General features: G+C 41.6%; 1 protein-coding gene and 1 long non-coding RNA gene across 4 annotated transcripts in view; both read right to left on the bottom strand.

Moving 5' to 3' along the window:
• The window catches only part of LOC149446162 (uncharacterized), a 52,529-nt gene extending 42,003 nt beyond the window's left edge, over positions 1 to 10,526 (bottom strand). The window contains exon 1 of the long non-coding RNA XR_016306235.1: positions 10,439 to 10,526. This is a non-coding gene — a long non-coding RNA (uncharacterized LOC149446162). The remainder of the gene's footprint in view (positions 1 to 10,438) is intronic.
• The window catches only part of MACROD1 (mono-ADP ribosylhydrolase 1), a 1,131,067-nt gene that overhangs the window by 802,819 nt on the left and 310,936 nt on the right, over positions 1 to 17,312 (bottom strand). The window lies entirely within an intron of this gene.

The raw sequence follows: 17,312 nt of genomic DNA, 5'->3' as shown, positions 1-17,312 counted from the left end.
ACAAAATGGGGCAAATGCCTGTTTCACTTTGGGACTGTGAATACGTTTGAGTAAAACCCTTTGCACTTTTCCTCTACAGGAACTGGGATTACTCTTTGTGCTTGAAGTTGCCTCAGAGCAGCCTACAAATCTGCATGTCTTTGAGATGAAGTTTGCACACTGGATGGTAGGAATCAAATTGGGGGCAGGGATAGAAATTCTACTTTGTAGCACCTGGAAATGACAAATTAGATCAAGAGGTCCTGGACAACGCTGGTCCAGAATGGCGCAAATGTCAAAAGACTTCTCTCAATTCCTGAGTGTGAGGGCATTCCATCATTGTGAGGAGAGCTTCTGTGTGAGTTTAGAGGATTTTTGTTTCCAAAGTTTGAGACAAAAACATGGACTGGCCTTTGACTTGACAGGTTGGAGTAACATGAGTAAGAGTGAGAAAACAGCTGCAGATTGCTGGCTTGCTCTCCAAAATATGACTAGCAGTGCTTGTTACTCTGGCAACTTCGCTGTTTCTGCTGCTTGCTGTGGGTGATAGAGGCCTGCCCTCTGATTAGCAGAAGAGGCTCAATGCTGAAGAGAGGGGCTTCTAGGTCTATATGGCCAAGTCATAAAAGTAGGAGAGGGTGAGTGTCTCCTCAGACTATTTACCAGACTCTCAGATTTAGAGCAAGTCCCCAGTTGGGGTTTGCTTCCTTGTTCAGCTGATGAGTTTTCTGTAATGTAGAGGCAGAAGTGGAAGGCTACAAAAAGGAAGGGAAAGCTACTGTTGATTGTTCTGCAGACTCCACTAGAGAAGTTGCTACTTGAAGCCAACTAGTTGGCTGATACTGAATATAAAGATATTTCAGTGTCCATAAGGAATCCCAGGGCCAATAATCTTCTCAATGGAGTTGATTTGCTAAAGGCTGTTTGCCCTGCAAGGGAAATTTGTCTTAACTAAGTGAATGTGGTAAAGAGTCACTTTTAAAATAATACAGGTAAGGAAATGTTTAAAAACAGTTTTTTTGCTTGTATGTGCTTGGTTCACCCAATTCATGAATATAAGGGAAAATTCCCCTGCAAAATGAACTTCAGCAAGTCCTCAGGTGAACTTCAGCAAGTCTTCAGCAAGTTATAGCAGAGAGGCTTACTAGGAAACAGCTGGCAAGTAGGACAAAACAGCTGGAAGACCTGTTTTATATACAGCCCATCCACAAATCAGCTGACAGCATGAGGTAAAGGTTCTCACTGCCTAAACAGCTGAAATATACCTAGGAACAGAACATTTCAATCTCCTAAAGTAGAGAGTGAAAAAAAGGGAGAAACCTTCTGAAGGTGGTCTCTTTAATGTTTCATGTCCCTTTATCATTCCCTATTCCATAGAGCTATGGCGCAGAGGCATTTTAAGTTTTTATCTTTTCCTCAAAAACAAGATGGATATATTTATTCCAGCTCTAATAAGGCTGAAAGTCTTCATTGTGTGGCCACAAATCCACTATTATTGTATTATTGTATTATTATTATTATTATACAGGATTTATATAACACCAACAGTTTGCTCAGCGCTGTACATTATAATGGGAGACAGTACACGAGACAGTACAGTAACAATACAATTCAATACACGAGGGGTTCAAGGGCCCTGCTCCTTGGAGCTTACAATCTAGGAGGGAGGGGATAGTGGTACAGGAGGAAATAGCTGTGGGGGATGGAGTGGTAGGAAGAGTGGAGGAGATCGGTAATTATCTGAGGGCGGGGTAGGCTTCCCTGAAGAGGAAGGTTTTCAGAGTGCGCCTAAAGGTGAGGAGAGTAGGTGATAGTCTGATGGATTGGGGTAGGGAGTTCCAGAGGATGGGGGAAGCCCTGGAGAAGTACTGGAGACGGGCATGGGAGGAGGAGACCAGGGAACTAGAGAGCAGGAGGTCTTGTGAGGAGCGGAGAGTACGTTTTGGGTGGTATTTGGATACCAGATCAGTGAGTTTGGGGCAGTATTATGAACAGCTTTGTACGTCAATGTTAGCATTTTGAATTTTATCCATTGGGCAATCGGAAGCCAGTGGAGGGATTGGCAGAGGGGGGTGGCGGATATGGAGCGGTTAGTAAGGTGGATGAATCTGGCCGCAGCATTCAAGATCGACTGAAGCGGGGATAGCCTGCAGTGAGGTAAACCGATAAGGAGGGTGTTACAGTAGTCAAGTCGTGATATAATAAGGGAGTGAATGAGTTGCTTAGTGGTTTCCGGGGTTAGGAACGGACGTATTTTGGAGATGTTGTGGAGGTGAAGTCTACATGAGTTTGTCAGTGATTGGACCTGGGGCTGGAAGGATAGATTGGAGTCTAGGATGACACCTAGTACTCTGGCTTGCGGGGTGGGACTGATGGTGATGTTGTTGGTCCTGATGGAGAAGTCAGGGGGAAGGGCGCGGGCTGGGGGGAAGACTAGGAGCTCAGTTTTGGAAAGATTTCGTTTGAGGAAGCAGAGTGACATCCAATCCGATATGTCGTTCAGAAGGCTTGTGATACGGGCGGTAGTTGAAGCCGTGAGAGTGTATCAATTGGCCAAGGGAGGAGGTGTAGATGGAGAAGAGAATGGGCCCGAGGACAGAACCTTGAGGGACCCCAACAGTGAGGGGGAGTGCAATTCATTCTGCACTTCTGTGACCCATTTTCAGGCATACCTCTCTTTTAAGCGTCTCTTTTCCAGTCAGAATAAATGTAATGCTTGCAGTTATTCCTCATAACTAAGATCCTTCACCCCTCTTATTAGCTTTGTTGCCCTTCTTTGGACTCTCTCCAGTTCAAGGACATCCTTCCTGAGGATTGATGACCAGAACAGGATGGCATACTCAAGATGTTTTGTGAAATCGTGAAATTGTAGAATTATACTTTTATCTATTGAGTAAATACCCTTTTTAATGCATGCTAATAGTCTGCTAGCTTTGCTTGCTGCAGTTTGCTATTGCATGCTATTGCTGAGTTTGTCATCTACTAGGACCCCCAAATCGTTTTCTGTTTGTAATTCCCCAAGAGGTTCTCCCCCTAGCCAGTAACTTGCATTCATATTTTTAGCTCTCAAGCGTATTCATTTATACTTTTATACATTAAACCTCACCTGTCATGTAGCTGCCCATCCTTCTATTTTATTGAAGTCTACTTGTAAAGTTGGTATATCCTGTTGTGATGTTGTTTTCCTGCTTAGCTTTTTATCATCAGCAAACGTTAAGATTGAATTATTTATTCCAACCTCTATATCATTTATGAACAAGTTAAACAGAATAGGCACAGTGCAGAGCCCTGGAGCACATCGTTCACAACTCCAGACCATTCAGAAAATATGCCTTTAATCACTACCCTCTGAATGTGCTCCTGCAACCAGTTTTCTACGATCTCATCAGTAACAAAAGATCTTTGTTTGTAGATTAGGCGTGTATGGGGTACTGTATTGAATGCCTTAGCAAAATCTTGATACAGTTAATTACATCAACAGGCCTTCCTAATTGCAGCTTACCTGCTCATAGAATGTTAAAAAATGTTTTCAAAATGTTAAGCGTGAGGTGTTTGCAGCCATGCAACAAAAACAATTACTGTGTGTGATACTTTGTACTAACATCCAAATTTTCAGGAATAGCTTTCGAGGTGTAAAATGGTCCCACAATCAAACAGCAGACAACTACTTAATTTGATATCATTTATAGTTTAGGTAAGCCTTTCAGTATGTATCAGGCTCCATTCTTCACAGACAATTTTCTCTCTCTGTAGCCCTGTAGCAGTAAGTCCTTAAATTTTCTGGTAGTATTAATGGCTGGTCTTTTTCTATTGGCCCATCCATCCATTATTATGGATGATGCGGGCCAATAGAACCATGCAGGGGCATTGAATCTGGCACCGAGACTACCAATGGCTAAGCATTTTGGGCTCATGGGCTGCAGAAAAGAACAATAAAAGGTATGTGCAGTCAATGTTTGGTTCCTACAGTAGTGCTATGTTGAAGCCTGTTCAATATTCTTAGGTGTCACGATTTAGCCTGCAGTTTTCCTGCCTGTATTATTCTTACCTCCTTGCTTCAGTGCAGACCTGCATTCCTTTCACATGCGTTGTTTGGCTTCTGTGCTCACCTATGGGTGTCACCTACTATTCTGTGGGTTTATATTTCCTTTCCCTTTGATCATTTCCTGGCCCACCTCTTAGTTTCTTTGCCTATATAATACATGTTCAGTGTAGCCCGTGCTGCTTGAGGAACTTCCTAGTTCTCTGTGCTCCAGTTTGTCTACTATTCGTTAATTCAGTGTCTTACTGCCCATGTACCGACCATGGCTTTGTCTACTGTCTTTTCTGCTGCCCTCCCTGACCTCAGCTTGTTTCCTGTATTTCCTTCTTTTTCCTGCCGTTTGTACTCTACACACGCAAGTGGTCTCTGCATCCTCAGCTGGACGTACCGGGGGGTCTCAATCTTGCTCCAGCTTGCTTCAAGTTCATCCCCACCATCAGGGGCTGTGGTGAAGAAGCAGGCTGGGGCTTAGACTCCGTACCTTGGGGAACCCCGAGTTGGTGGTCTACAAAGGCTCACTATCACAGACACCTGACATTAGGAGTATTGGCAGCTATATTTTAGCCACATTTGTACCAAATTAAACATCATATTCACATGTCTAAGTGCTAACTCAGGTGCATAGCTTCAAATCAGGGAGCCCCACAGCAACAGTTGCCTGCTTATGCTGCCCCCTCCCATGGTTTCAGAGTGATCTCTGTAGCAATCATGCCCACAGAGATAGACGCGGTTCAATCATTTTGGCTCCAACCTCCATCTTGGCAAAGGATCCTCCATCTTGTACAAACATATCCCCCTCATTCTCTTTCTTCCTTTCTGTTCAGCCACAGTGACATATGGCCTGTGTGATGGCAGTGTCACAGGAGGCCAGAGCAGGGGGCTACAAGCTATAAAACCCCCAAGGGAGCTGGGGTCTCTGCCCAAAGAACCTGTGCAATCTAGCACATCGTAAAAAGATCAGCCAAGCCTTCCCCTGAGTTGAAACACATTCCAGAGGAGTACAGACTAGATAACACTTTTAAAATCCATTTTTCCCCTATGTCTCATATCTTGGAATATGAGAGACTTACATAAAAACCAGGCCTATCTGGAATACCTGACTGGAATACCTAGGAAATTACATCTCTTGAACCCTTCAAATATGTATTTCATATTTCATATCTAACCGTTCTTCAAATGTGTCTGCATAGTAATCTACCTGCGGCTGGAATGTCACTTGTGCATAGGAAAAGTTATGAGCCAAAATATGAACTAGGAGAGATTTTGGCTCTAGTTTAGGTCTACGCCCAGACCTTCCCTCCCTAAATGAAGCATTGGTCCTTGGCTTTAGAGCCACCCCCTGCTGGGGGACAAAATGGGCTGTCAGGCCTAAGAGAGTAAGTTGAAGAATTCTCCCTTTTAACATCAGAACCAACTTGGGAGACGTGCCCTTTCGTTCTGAAACTTGATCTGCTTAACCCAAGGCTGATTGGCAAGTACTTTAACCCTTTAATCTCCTTTCTGTTACCTCTTTGCTGTGCTGTTGTTCTCTGTATATTTATATATATATTGGTTTCATCTTGTTTCTGTAAATATTTTTATAGAACCATTTGACCTTTTAGTAATAAATCTTTCTTTCTGAAAGTGTTGAACTATTTCTAAAGCTCCTTAATGCAATTTACGAATTCCTGCCTCTAAAAGAGAGCTACCGTGTTTGTTTAACCCTCTGTATAACCTGTCTGCAGTGACAGTACTATACAGACGATTATCTCAACCATTATAGTGTTATTGCTGGTATTGCCGAGTTTCCTCTTTCTCTTTACAAAAAGGAGGTGGTGGCAGTGCGAAGGGTTAATTGCATAATTAACCTGACCCAGTAACAATTGCATTCAGGCTGCCGGTACATGGATTGGAGGTCCAGTGAGCTGGAAAATCATTGTGCAGGGTGCAGCTGGGCGTGGCATTGTTACGCACGTGGCATCGTGGTTTTTAGATTGGCTAGTCTTTTGTTCACGAGTTTGGTGAGAAGGTCAGGGGTCTGACGCCGCGATCGTCACAATCTCCAAAATTGGTTGCTACCCACCATCAGAACAAAAGATTTGCCTCTAGGAAAACGTGGCAAATTTACAATCAAATAAACCAACCAGGACACAGGTCTATAAGGAATCAGTCAGTACTGAAGGAAAGAGGGAGAGAAGCCATTGCTAGTTTCCCAACACCTTTTCTGACAAAGGGGCACAGTAATATAGTGGGAGAATAAGAAAACCACATGGGTTGCTATGGCTATTGTTACACCCTTTATCTGCTTGTTTCTACCAGTCATTAACCAATCAAAAGACTGGACATCTAAACTATGTGGTAAAATTTGTGAACTTTTTGTTCAAAGCTTTTTGCTTTTGTTTTGGTGTCACACAGAATGGATAGCACAAATATGCTGCTAAATGCTGCAGAGTAATAACCTAGAATGAATGGTGTCTCGGGAATGGTTTAGTCTTGATTCCACTAGATGCTGAAAGGCACATTCCTTAAATATTAAACGCCAAAGGTGCTCTTTATAGTAAGCCTAAGCATACATTAACATGACTAAACTGTTAGTAGAGCTAAAAAGGATGCACATTCCTTTACACATCTTCCCGAGTGCCCTGGAAGCTCAGGGGCCCAGGATACTCAGTTGAACAAATCTTGACTTCAGCTACTAAATCAAGCACTTCCCAGTCACCTCCTGCCTACCACATCTCACTATGGTCAGGGAGGTCACTCATCACACTGAAGGACCAATAGTTAGCTATAAGAGCGGGCAAGACGGAAGCTGTTGGGCAGAATTTGAGAAATGCACAGCTCAGTGCCCTGGATTTAAGTATGTGTGGATACTCATAGGTGCCTGCTATTCATTTCTGCATACTGTTTAGTTAACACTAATGGAAGCACAGGTTTATCGTACCTAATCTGATAAGCCACTAATATTTAGTGAACACTATGAAATGAAAGCTCAAAGTTATAATTATTATTATTATTATACAGGATTTATATAGAGCCATAATTACACAAAAACTAGAAGTAATTTTGTACTACGTGACTAGCATAAGTGAAAACAATGCTTTTTCAAGAAACCTGTATTAACTGCACAAGGCAATAAGTCTGTTAACCATTTCTCTGTCAGACCAGTTCTTTCATCATTTAAACACATGCTTAAAGTGTTACTAAACCCACAACAGTAAAATCAGTCTGTATATGCAGTAAAGCATGCTTGTTATACTCACTGTGGAACCTAAGGGGTTAATCCTTAGCATTGTGTAAAAAAGGATGTTTGATCCTGTCTTCTCTGATCTTCCTCTTCTTCCACTGTCTCCTATCCATCTGCTGAAAGAACAGAGTCTTGGGGGCAAGCTGCACATACTCAGTTTGGTGTGTACTGCTACAGAGATTTTTATTTGTTCTTTGGGAGGGTGCATGTGATCAGCACAGGGTCAATCAGATATGTCCAGACAGGCGGTCAGGGGTTATGCAGCCTCATAGGACAGACAGAGGGAATGAAACTTCTCCTGCATGATTAACCAGTGCTCAGCCAGACACTGATAGAAGTCACAGCATCCACGCTCCCGGTCTGCATCCTGATTGCTGCCATACCTGCCTGCTGCTGCACCCACGTTCCTGCATCCGAACCTGGCCTGCATCCAGATCTCCTGGGTCTTCACCTGCCTGCTACCAGCTCCAGACCCACAATCATGCCACATCTGGCTCTGCGCCCTCTGTTCCCACTATCAGTGGCCTTGAGCGGGAGTAGTAAGAGGACGCCTCCTCTCCACGTCAGGCTCCCCAACCAGGTACGTGACAGCTAGTGCTTGGCTGAACACTGATAAAAGTCACAAGACTGCTCTAACTGCTGAGGAGAAAAGGTATATAGCAGTTTATATGTACTAAAATAATTGCATTTCCATGTTTCGTGTACTGTGGGAGACTGGATATAGTGAATGCTGGGTCCTGGGTTTAGTAACACTTTAAATCTGCATTTTTGGCATGAAGATGCGAACTAGTAGATGAAAAAGATGGTTGTTGCAAATATATGTGCAACTGTTTAGCAAACCTATATTTCAGTAAAAAATACAATAAACCTAATTAAAGTGCACACAAACATAATATAATCCCAATTTTTGTAAAATCTAAAAGATGAAAAAAGATCAAAAGATGATATTGTATTGCGTAAATAGATACCAAATATGTCAAACCTGTAAATTGCATGCACCGGAGACACAGTGACAAACTACCATACCCAACATATCTTGCGCAATCAGCGTTGACATATGTAAGTACCTTCTAGGTGTGTGTTTTTCATGTATGATCATGTGCGGGGTCCTTTTTTTTTGCATTTTTATTTTTTTAGATTGTATTATTTTAAATAAAAGTTTATTTATTTATTTTTACTGTACTGCTGTCACAAGGGAGTTTAATAGTCCTCTATGTGATAGCATATCAAGGTCCTTCTTATAGATGGGAGAATGTCACCAGCACACCGTGGATCACCAATACAGGTCCAAAAGTTTTAATGAACTGTCACATAATTACAGCAAGGCAACATTTCGGTGTCTCGCAGGACCCCTTCATCAAGGATGTGATGGTCCTTCTTATCAGGGGTTTCATAGATTCCTAATATCTCCACTGCATTTCATTTTAACAGATCAAGTACAGAAGGTAGTTGATCTGTTGTTTCTTGGGTGCAGCTTGCTGTCATCTTCCAGCTGTGAAGCTGGAAGTGTTCAGAGTAGATCACTTCCAGGTTCAAGGTACATGGCATAAAAGAGAAATCAGGTATGTGATCTCTCCTTCATGGTCCTCACTAGCCATACTAACAATCTCCAGCTCCGAAAGGGGAGGGGGACCAGTACGAGGAGGGAGGTAGGTTTACCACTTCTATCACCCTTAGAAGTGGTCGGACAGCTTTCCAGCCAACTATATGAGCCCAGGGATACATTTTAACCACACCCATAAGTTTGTTTTAATGCAATCACATGTGATAGATGTAATTGACAGTGAAATGGTTAAAGCAACATTTTCTACTAACATTTTTTACTATGGGTATTACTTTTGTAGAGTTCAATACTATAACTATAAATATAAATGCTAGGCAAATAAATGAAGGAAAAAGCATAAAATAACATCTGCATGGTTTTTGCAACCTTGCTGCCTCTTGAATGTAATAAGGAACATTTGAAAAGCCAGTAGCGTTTCCCATTCAATAAACCTTGGGCAAGCACTTTGTAATATTTGCAATCCATCAAGTGCCAGCATGTTTGCTGCAGTACAGAAGTGTAATTACTGGCTGGGAGTCTTGAACGCCAGCCGCTCACTTTAGCGTATCCCTGGGGTACTTGCACTGAGACGGCATGTGCAGCACATATTATTTACATTTATAAAAAATGGAAGCAAAAGCGATGACCCCAAGCGGAAAACTCACATTTACAAAGGTTAAAGGAATACAGAAAGCTTTTATTATGACCACTCCTCAGTTTTTGACTTTTCCTGACACAATAGCCGGTTAATTATATTTCAGGGCAGTGCACTGCTTCTCTACTTTGGAGATACTTATTTGTTGTTGTTGACCACTATAAGGATTGAGTGAATATGCTTGGGTTTGGCTTGTGGGGCATTCATTGAACCCATTATAATGTCCATTATAATGTCCCAAAAGGACAAACTTTAAACTGAACCCCACTGAAGACGAGCCCCACTAAAGATTTTCAAGTGAATCTTGAACATCAAATCTGGCCATTTTCAAATCTAGTAAGCAAGGGATTGTTAAACAAAGGGCAAGAGGAGCAGGGCACTGGCATGGGTGACATGTACCAATGCAAAAAGAAAGCATAAATAATGGTGCAGTGGGGAGAGGGTTCTTTTTACGGAACTTTGAGGATAGCAAGGAAAAAACATAATTCCCTTATATGCTTGGCAGATGTCTTTGTGCCGTATGTGATGCTAAATAAAAATCTCACAGACAACATCAATACACAGCATTCTGGAATCACATGTTTTGGATGTGTAATTTACATTTACATTGTTTCTTGGCTTAAATACAGAAGCAGCAACCCCTATCTGACTTACTTCAAACTGAAAAAAAGTTTTTAATTATTAGGTAGTTTTGACTGATACCTGATTTTTTTTATTCAGTTGTAATAGTCCTGAATTGATCATTGAAAGTAGCAGCCACAACAGATCTTAAAGCTATAGGAAAGTCTACGCTTAAAAAAATAAAGACAAAGTCCTCAGCTTTGTACTAAATGTTTAGTGGCAAAACAGTTTTGAAGTGTAACTTGAGATCTTTCTAGGCAGTACCACATTGTATTTGCTAAAACAGTAGTAAACCATCCAAAAAAAAATCCCCTGCAATGTAAAGGCACAATGTGCTAGTATGCATTGCATACTAGCACATTATGTAAAACTTACTTTAAAACGAAGCCCTGTAGTGGCACAATGTCACCGCAGTATAGGCTTCCATCTTCACCCGGTCTTCCTTCCGGGTTCGCGAGCTCTGACCATCTGACTGGCTAAGCCACAATGATGTCATTTCCACACATGCACATGGGAGTCTCGGAACACGGCACAGTGCTGTGAAGGAACAGCATGGGTATGCCGTTCCTTCAGAACTCATGCGCCGGCTCTAGAAAAAAACAAATATTTCCTAAACTGTGCATGTTTAGGAGATATTCATTTTACCTGCAGGTAAACTTTATTATAAGCTTACCTGTACGTAAAAATTAAAGTGTCTTTACTACCACTTTAAATGTTTAATAAAAACGTCAAAACAATGATCAAAAAACACTGAAAAACCATAACCTCACATTCCAGACTCAAAGCAATTTGTATGCTGAAATATAAATTGGCATATGCTATTTTAGAGACAATAGCCATGATAAAATGTAATAAAAATACAACTGAATAAAAAAAGCAGCTGAGGCCCAGCTGCAGAAACATTATGTGTTGCACCTTTACAGTGCTGGAGCATCAGAAGCTGGTAATAATAGCAGGCCAGTAGAGGTGGCAGTGACGGTAGTTCAGGAGAGGTGGAAAGAGCTTATAATAAAGGCAGGCCAGGAGAGACCGCAGGATCTGGTAAACGTGTCAGGCCAGGTGGAATGAGCTGGTAATGATGGCAGCCCAGATGAGATGACAGGAACTGGTAATGGTGGCAGGCTGGGAGAGGTGGTAGAAGCTGGTAATGTTGGTAGGACAGCAGCGATGGCAGGATCTGGTAATGGAGGCAAGTCAGAAGAGGCCACAGTATCTGGAAATGGTATCAGGCCAACAGAATTCTCAGGAACTGGTAATGATGGCAGGCCAACAGAGGTAGCAGGAGCTAGTAATGGTGGCAGTCTAGGAGAGATGGCAGGAACTGGTAATGGAGACAGGCCAGCAGAGGCTGCAGGAGCAGATAATGGTGGCAAGCCACTAAATTTCAAAAAAGTTAATGATGGCGTTCCAGGAAAAGCAGCAAGTACTGGTTATGGTAACAGGCTGGGAGAGGTGGCAGAAACTGGTAAAGTTGGTAGGCCAGCTATAATTTTTGGTCTTATTACATGGAAAAAGTCAGCAACATTAACTGCAGGGATTTTGTAATAATTGCTAATCCAAAATTAGTTAAGTTTGATGAAAGTGAGCTGATCCAGAGTCTCGGAGGACAGGTGGATTTGTTTTTCTGTAACATGATTGCCTGCTGAGCTGAAGACCCTCTCAGACAGTACACTGGACCCAGGCAAGGCAAAATCTCTAATGCATACTTTGTAAGCTCCCATCAGTGGGCCAGCCTAAACACCCAATAGTCCATGGGGTCCATAATATGGGTGCTACTGTGACTGTCATCTGCAGACAGACTTGTCTACTGTATTTGAAAAAACAAAAATAAATGCAGCACATGGAGCGTAAGGATGGCCTTCTGAGCAAAAAATGGTGACTGGGTCACTGCTCTACCTTGGGCACGGGTGCGATTACGAGACATTTTTCCCTCCACTCCATCAGCTTTGGAAGAAACACCTGCCTTGTCAAAGATTTTGCTGGATGTGGCTGAGTAGGGTTAGGAGACTCACAGCGAGGTTCAAACCCATACTTGGCCTTACTCAGCGTGGCTCCATTCTGACCTTCTCCAGCACTAGATGTGCCATGCGGTAAGCCTCTCAAAACCCTTTTCATACTTTCCTCCCTATCACTTGGGACAGCAGATGTTGCAGCAGATGCAGAGTTGGAATTCTGTGGGGTGTGAGTGAGGTGAAAAGTGAAGAGTTAGGGGGAGTGTTGGCTTTTTGCTGCCAAGTAGTATAATTGAGGTGCTACTTTCATAAAGCTTCATGGTGCAGATTAATTTATCTCCTCATGCATCTGGTACCCAAATGACTGGTAGTTTTACCACAACTGATGCACTGCAGGCAATGGCTGCAAACCGCATATTGCTGTCAGCAGTAGATATGTAGAAAAAAAAAGCCCGAGCCGCTGAGCTATGTGGAGTGGTCCTGGGAGCAGCAATGGCCTGAACCAGTGGGGAAGTGCCATCCAGTGGAATAGAACAGCTGCTCCCTTCAGTCCTCTGCAAGCTACACTGCCCCGGGACAAAATCCTCCCTTACTGATGTTCTGCCTCTCTGTTTTTCAAATCCCTAATAACTGGCAGTGGCATATATACCAGCATCAGGACAATTTTATATTGCCATTTTAGGCCCAAAATTACTAGAGACAAAAAGCACAGGAATGTGTTTTTCTACAAGAAAGAAAAGACCGCAGATGGCACAGCAGTGTAAATTGGGCAATCAGCAGGAGAATTTTAAATTGCAATGTTAAATTCAAAGTTACTAGAGACAAAGTGCAGATATTATTATTATTATTATTATTATTATAATACAGGATTTATATAGTGCCAACAGTTTGCAAGTGTTATTAATACAAGAATGAAGAGACTGAAAATGAGGAAGCATTAGAAAATAGGCCAGCAATATGACATTTTTAAATTGAAAATTTAAGCTCAAAGTTATTAAGGAAAAAGAGCCCAGGTACGGGTTTTAACCACTTGCCCTCCAGAAGGTTTTACCTCCTTAGTGACCATGCCTTTTTTTTTTGCTGTTCAGCACTGTGCTACTTTAACTGGCAATTGCTTGGTCATGCAACACTGTACCCAAATAAAATGTATATCCTTTTTTTTTTTTAAATACAAATAGAGCTTTCTTTTTGGGGTATTTTTGGTACCACTGGGCTTTATATATATATACATATATATATATATATATATATATATATATATATATATATATACACAGTTAGGTCCATATATATTTGGACACAGGCACAATTTTAGATTTTTTCAGGTATTTACCAAAACATATAAAAGCTAAAGTTATATAATGGATATGGGCTGAAAGTGCACACTCTCAGGTTTAATTTGAGGGTATGTACATCCAAATTGGAGGAAGGGTTTAATAATTACAGCTCTTAAGAGTAGCCACCCCAACCCTTTTCCAGGTATCAAAAGTAATTGGACAATTGAATCAAAAGCTGTTTCATGGCCAGGTGTGGGCTACTTCTTCATATATCTTCTTCAATTAAGCAGGTAAAAGGTCTGGAGTTCATTCTAAGTGTGGTATTTGCAGTAGGAATCTATTGCTGTGAACCTACATCATGCGTTCAAATGAGCTGTCCATACAAGTAAAACAGGCCATTGTAAGGCTTCAAAAATTAAACAAATCCATCAGAGAGATAGCAGCAACATTAGGAGTGGCCAAATCAACAGTTTGGTACATTCTGAGGAAAGAAGAACGCACTGGTGAGCTCAGTGTCAGGGCAGGGGCCGAGGAACGGACAGGCAGGCCTAACAATGTAACGCACTGGCTGACGACAACCACCACCCACAGACCGAAGTCCCTCAGGGCGTGGAGTCTAAGTCCCAGGCTGCTCTTCACCAGGGCCCCTAATGGTGGGGATGGACTTCACGCAGCCAGGAACCAGGTCGCGGCCCCCGAGACACCTCAGCTGCGGTAATGGCCGCCACCAATGGCGTGTAGCTGGCAAAAGTGTAGTCAGGCAGGCCGGGTCAACAACAACAGGACAAAACGGTACAGGACAGCAGACGAGAATCACAGGTCACGAGCCGGGTTCAGCAACAGAGGGTCAGATCAAAGGAGAATGCAAAGAATAGTCGAGGCACAAGCCGAGTCAGATTCCAGGAGAGTCACGAGAGTCAGAACAGAGTTATAGCAACACAAAGACACAAGACACAAGTGCAAAGAGCATGTGCGGACCACAGGCTTATATGTCATCAGCCACATTCCTCTGGGGGATGGACCTCAGAGACCTGAAGGCATAAAAGGATTCCCACCATGCTCAGCAGAAATCCAAGATGGATGCCAGCACATGGAGTAACATAACCTCAGGGAAAAGGTAGGACCTTGACACTCAGCAACATAAAAAGGCATGGACGTCCACGGAAGACAACAGTGGTGGATGATTGCAGGATCCTCTCTATGGTAAAGAAAAACCCATTCACAACATCCAGACAAGTGAAGGACACTCTCCTGGAGGTGGGCGTATCATTGTCAAAGTCTACAATCAAGAGAAGACTTCACGAGAGCAAATACAGAAGATTCACCACAAGGTGCAAAACATTCATAAGAATGAAGAATAGAAAAGCCAGATTAAACTTTGCCAAAAAACATTTAAAAAGCCAGACCAGTTCTGGAAAAGCATTCTTTGGACGGATGAAACTAAGATTAATCTTTGCCAGAATAATGGGAAGAAAAGAGTGTGGAGAAGGCTTGGAACAGCTCATGATCCAAAGCACACGTCATCTGTAAAATATGGTGGAGGCCTTGTGATGTCATGGGCATGCATGGCTTCTAGTGTCACTGGGTCATTGGTGTTTATTGATGATGTGACAGAAGACAGAAGCAGCCGGATGAATTCTGCAGTGTTTAGAGATAAACTGTCAGCCCAGATTCAGCCAAATGCATCAATGTTGATTGGACGGTGCTTCACAGTACAGATGGACAATTATCCAAAACACACTGCAAAAGCAACCCAGGAGCTTTTGAAGGAAAAGAAGTGGAATATTCTGCAATGGCCGAGTCAATCACCTGATCTCAACCTACTTGAGCATGCATTTCACTTGCTGAGGGCAAAACTAAAGGCAGAACGGCCCACAAACAAAGAACAACTGAAGACATCTGCAGTTAGAGCCTGGCAAAGCATCAGAAAGGAGGAAACCCAGTCTTTGGTAATGTCCATGGGTTCCAGACTTCAGGCAGTCATTGCCAGTAAAGGATTCTCAACAATATATTACAAATAAACATTTTATTTATGATTATATTCAATTGTCCAATTACTTTTGATCCCTTGAAAAAGGGGAGATGACTACTCTTAAGAGCTGTAATTCCTAAACCCTTCCTCCAATTTGGATGTACAAACCCTCAAATTAAACCTGAGAGTGTGCACTTTCAGCCCATATCCATTATATAACTATAGAACTATAGCTTGAATAGGTTTTGGTAAATACCTAAAAAAAAACTAAAATTGTGCCTGTGTCCAAATATATATGGACCGAACTGTATATATATATATATATATATATATATATATATATATATATGAAAAAAGACCAAACATTTTGAACCAAAAATAATATTTTCTACTTGCTGTTATAAAACATATCCAGTAAAAGCAATTTTCTTCATGAATGTAGGCCAAAATATGTTCTGCTACATTCTTTGGTAAAAAAAATTCTAATAACTGTATATTAATTGGTTTGTGTGAAAGGTATAGCGTCTACAAACTATGATATATATATATTTGAAAATTGTTCATTCCTGATGTACTGTTGGCCTATCTTATTTCATGAGTCCCTAAATGCAAGGACAGTACAAAGACAGTACAAATATCAGCCAATTGACCTCTTTTTGGAAAGAAGACTATCTGAGGTATTTAGTAGAAGTCACTGCGAGTTTTTTGAAACTGTAATTTTTTGTCACAATTTTTTTGGGAAAATTAAATGAAAAAAAATGTTTTTCTCAATTTTTTTTTTACATACTGTCATCAGTGCAGTACAATGTCATTATATTATATGTGGCGATGATCAGAGATACTGACTGGGGACAGTATGTTAAAAAAAAGACATGTTGTTGGAAAAGTTTTTAATTTTTTTTTACTTTTGTACAATTTGTATTCTTTTTTACATCCTGTCAACTCTGTTGGGGAAGGGTCGGGGCTAGAAAACCCCAAAATGCCACCCTGGTGGTTGGGGTGATCAGAAAACAATAAAAATGCCACCCTGTAGCAAACCCCCCCTTTTTTCTAAAGAAAGGCCTTGCAGCAAAATAGCTTTTTAACCTAATAACATGCAATAAACCCCAATATATTCCCAAAAATTAAAACCCCAAAATAATACCTCCTGAAAAAAAAGATTGCTCTTTTAAAAGGAAGAAAGGCAGGCTCAACAACATAAATTAAAAATCAATATACCCCACCCCCCCAAACAAAAAACAAAATACAGCACCCCTGAAACAAAAGCCGCTTTATGAAAGAGAAGCCTTTAAAAAATAAAATAAAAATAATAATAGTAAAAAAAAACCCAATTAAAGAAAACATACAGTATATAAGCAAACGGGTTGATTGGCCAAGGAGCTGGCAATCAGAATAAAAGCACAGTTTCCTTCCTAACTGACCCTGAGTTTCTTCCTATGCAGTTTGGCAGCTTTCCCTATCCTTTGCCTGCTATAACTTCCAGTACACTGACACTAGCGCTGCTCCCTGCCCCCTCTTTAATAGTGAGGGAGATAGTGCATAACAAAGACCCCATTATTGTTCATTCCAAGGCTATAGACCCAGGTTCAAAGGCCCTCGCAATGCATTATTATCACCCTCAATAGAGGATGGGAGAACTGCTGCATTAGTTTGCTGTGTCCTTGAATGGATGAATTCACTGAAAACCTTTCCTTGACCCAAACCCAGAGCTTATCTTACACCACAATGTAGTAAAGTGTCACTTGTCGGAATACATACAAGGCAAGGTCTGGATGGCTTGTGGTACCAACGCACTGTTACATGCGAGCATTCATTTAATCTAGTGCTATGATTCTTAATATAACACTTAAATAACACTGCTGTGACATTTAACAGGTGACTTGAGAGGTCAGTGTTTAATTTACACAACACAATGCTTGCAGTTCATGGCTTCTTTTAATTTAGAAGTACAGAATGTGCATAGAAAGATAATGTGTGTATGAGAGAGTTCATAATCATGAAACTGGAAGCTCAGCAAACCTTTTAATATGGACCCAGGTCCAGTGGTG

The sequence above is a fragment of the Staurois parvus genome, unplaced genomic scaffold (genome assembly GCF_062004578.1).
Source record: "Staurois parvus isolate SC_StPar_1 unplaced genomic scaffold, SC_StPar_1.0 ptg000694l, whole genome shotgun sequence".
Lineage (NCBI taxonomy): Eukaryota > Metazoa > Chordata > Amphibia > Anura > Ranidae > Staurois > Staurois parvus.
This window is presented reverse-complemented; position numbering and strand designations above follow the sequence as displayed.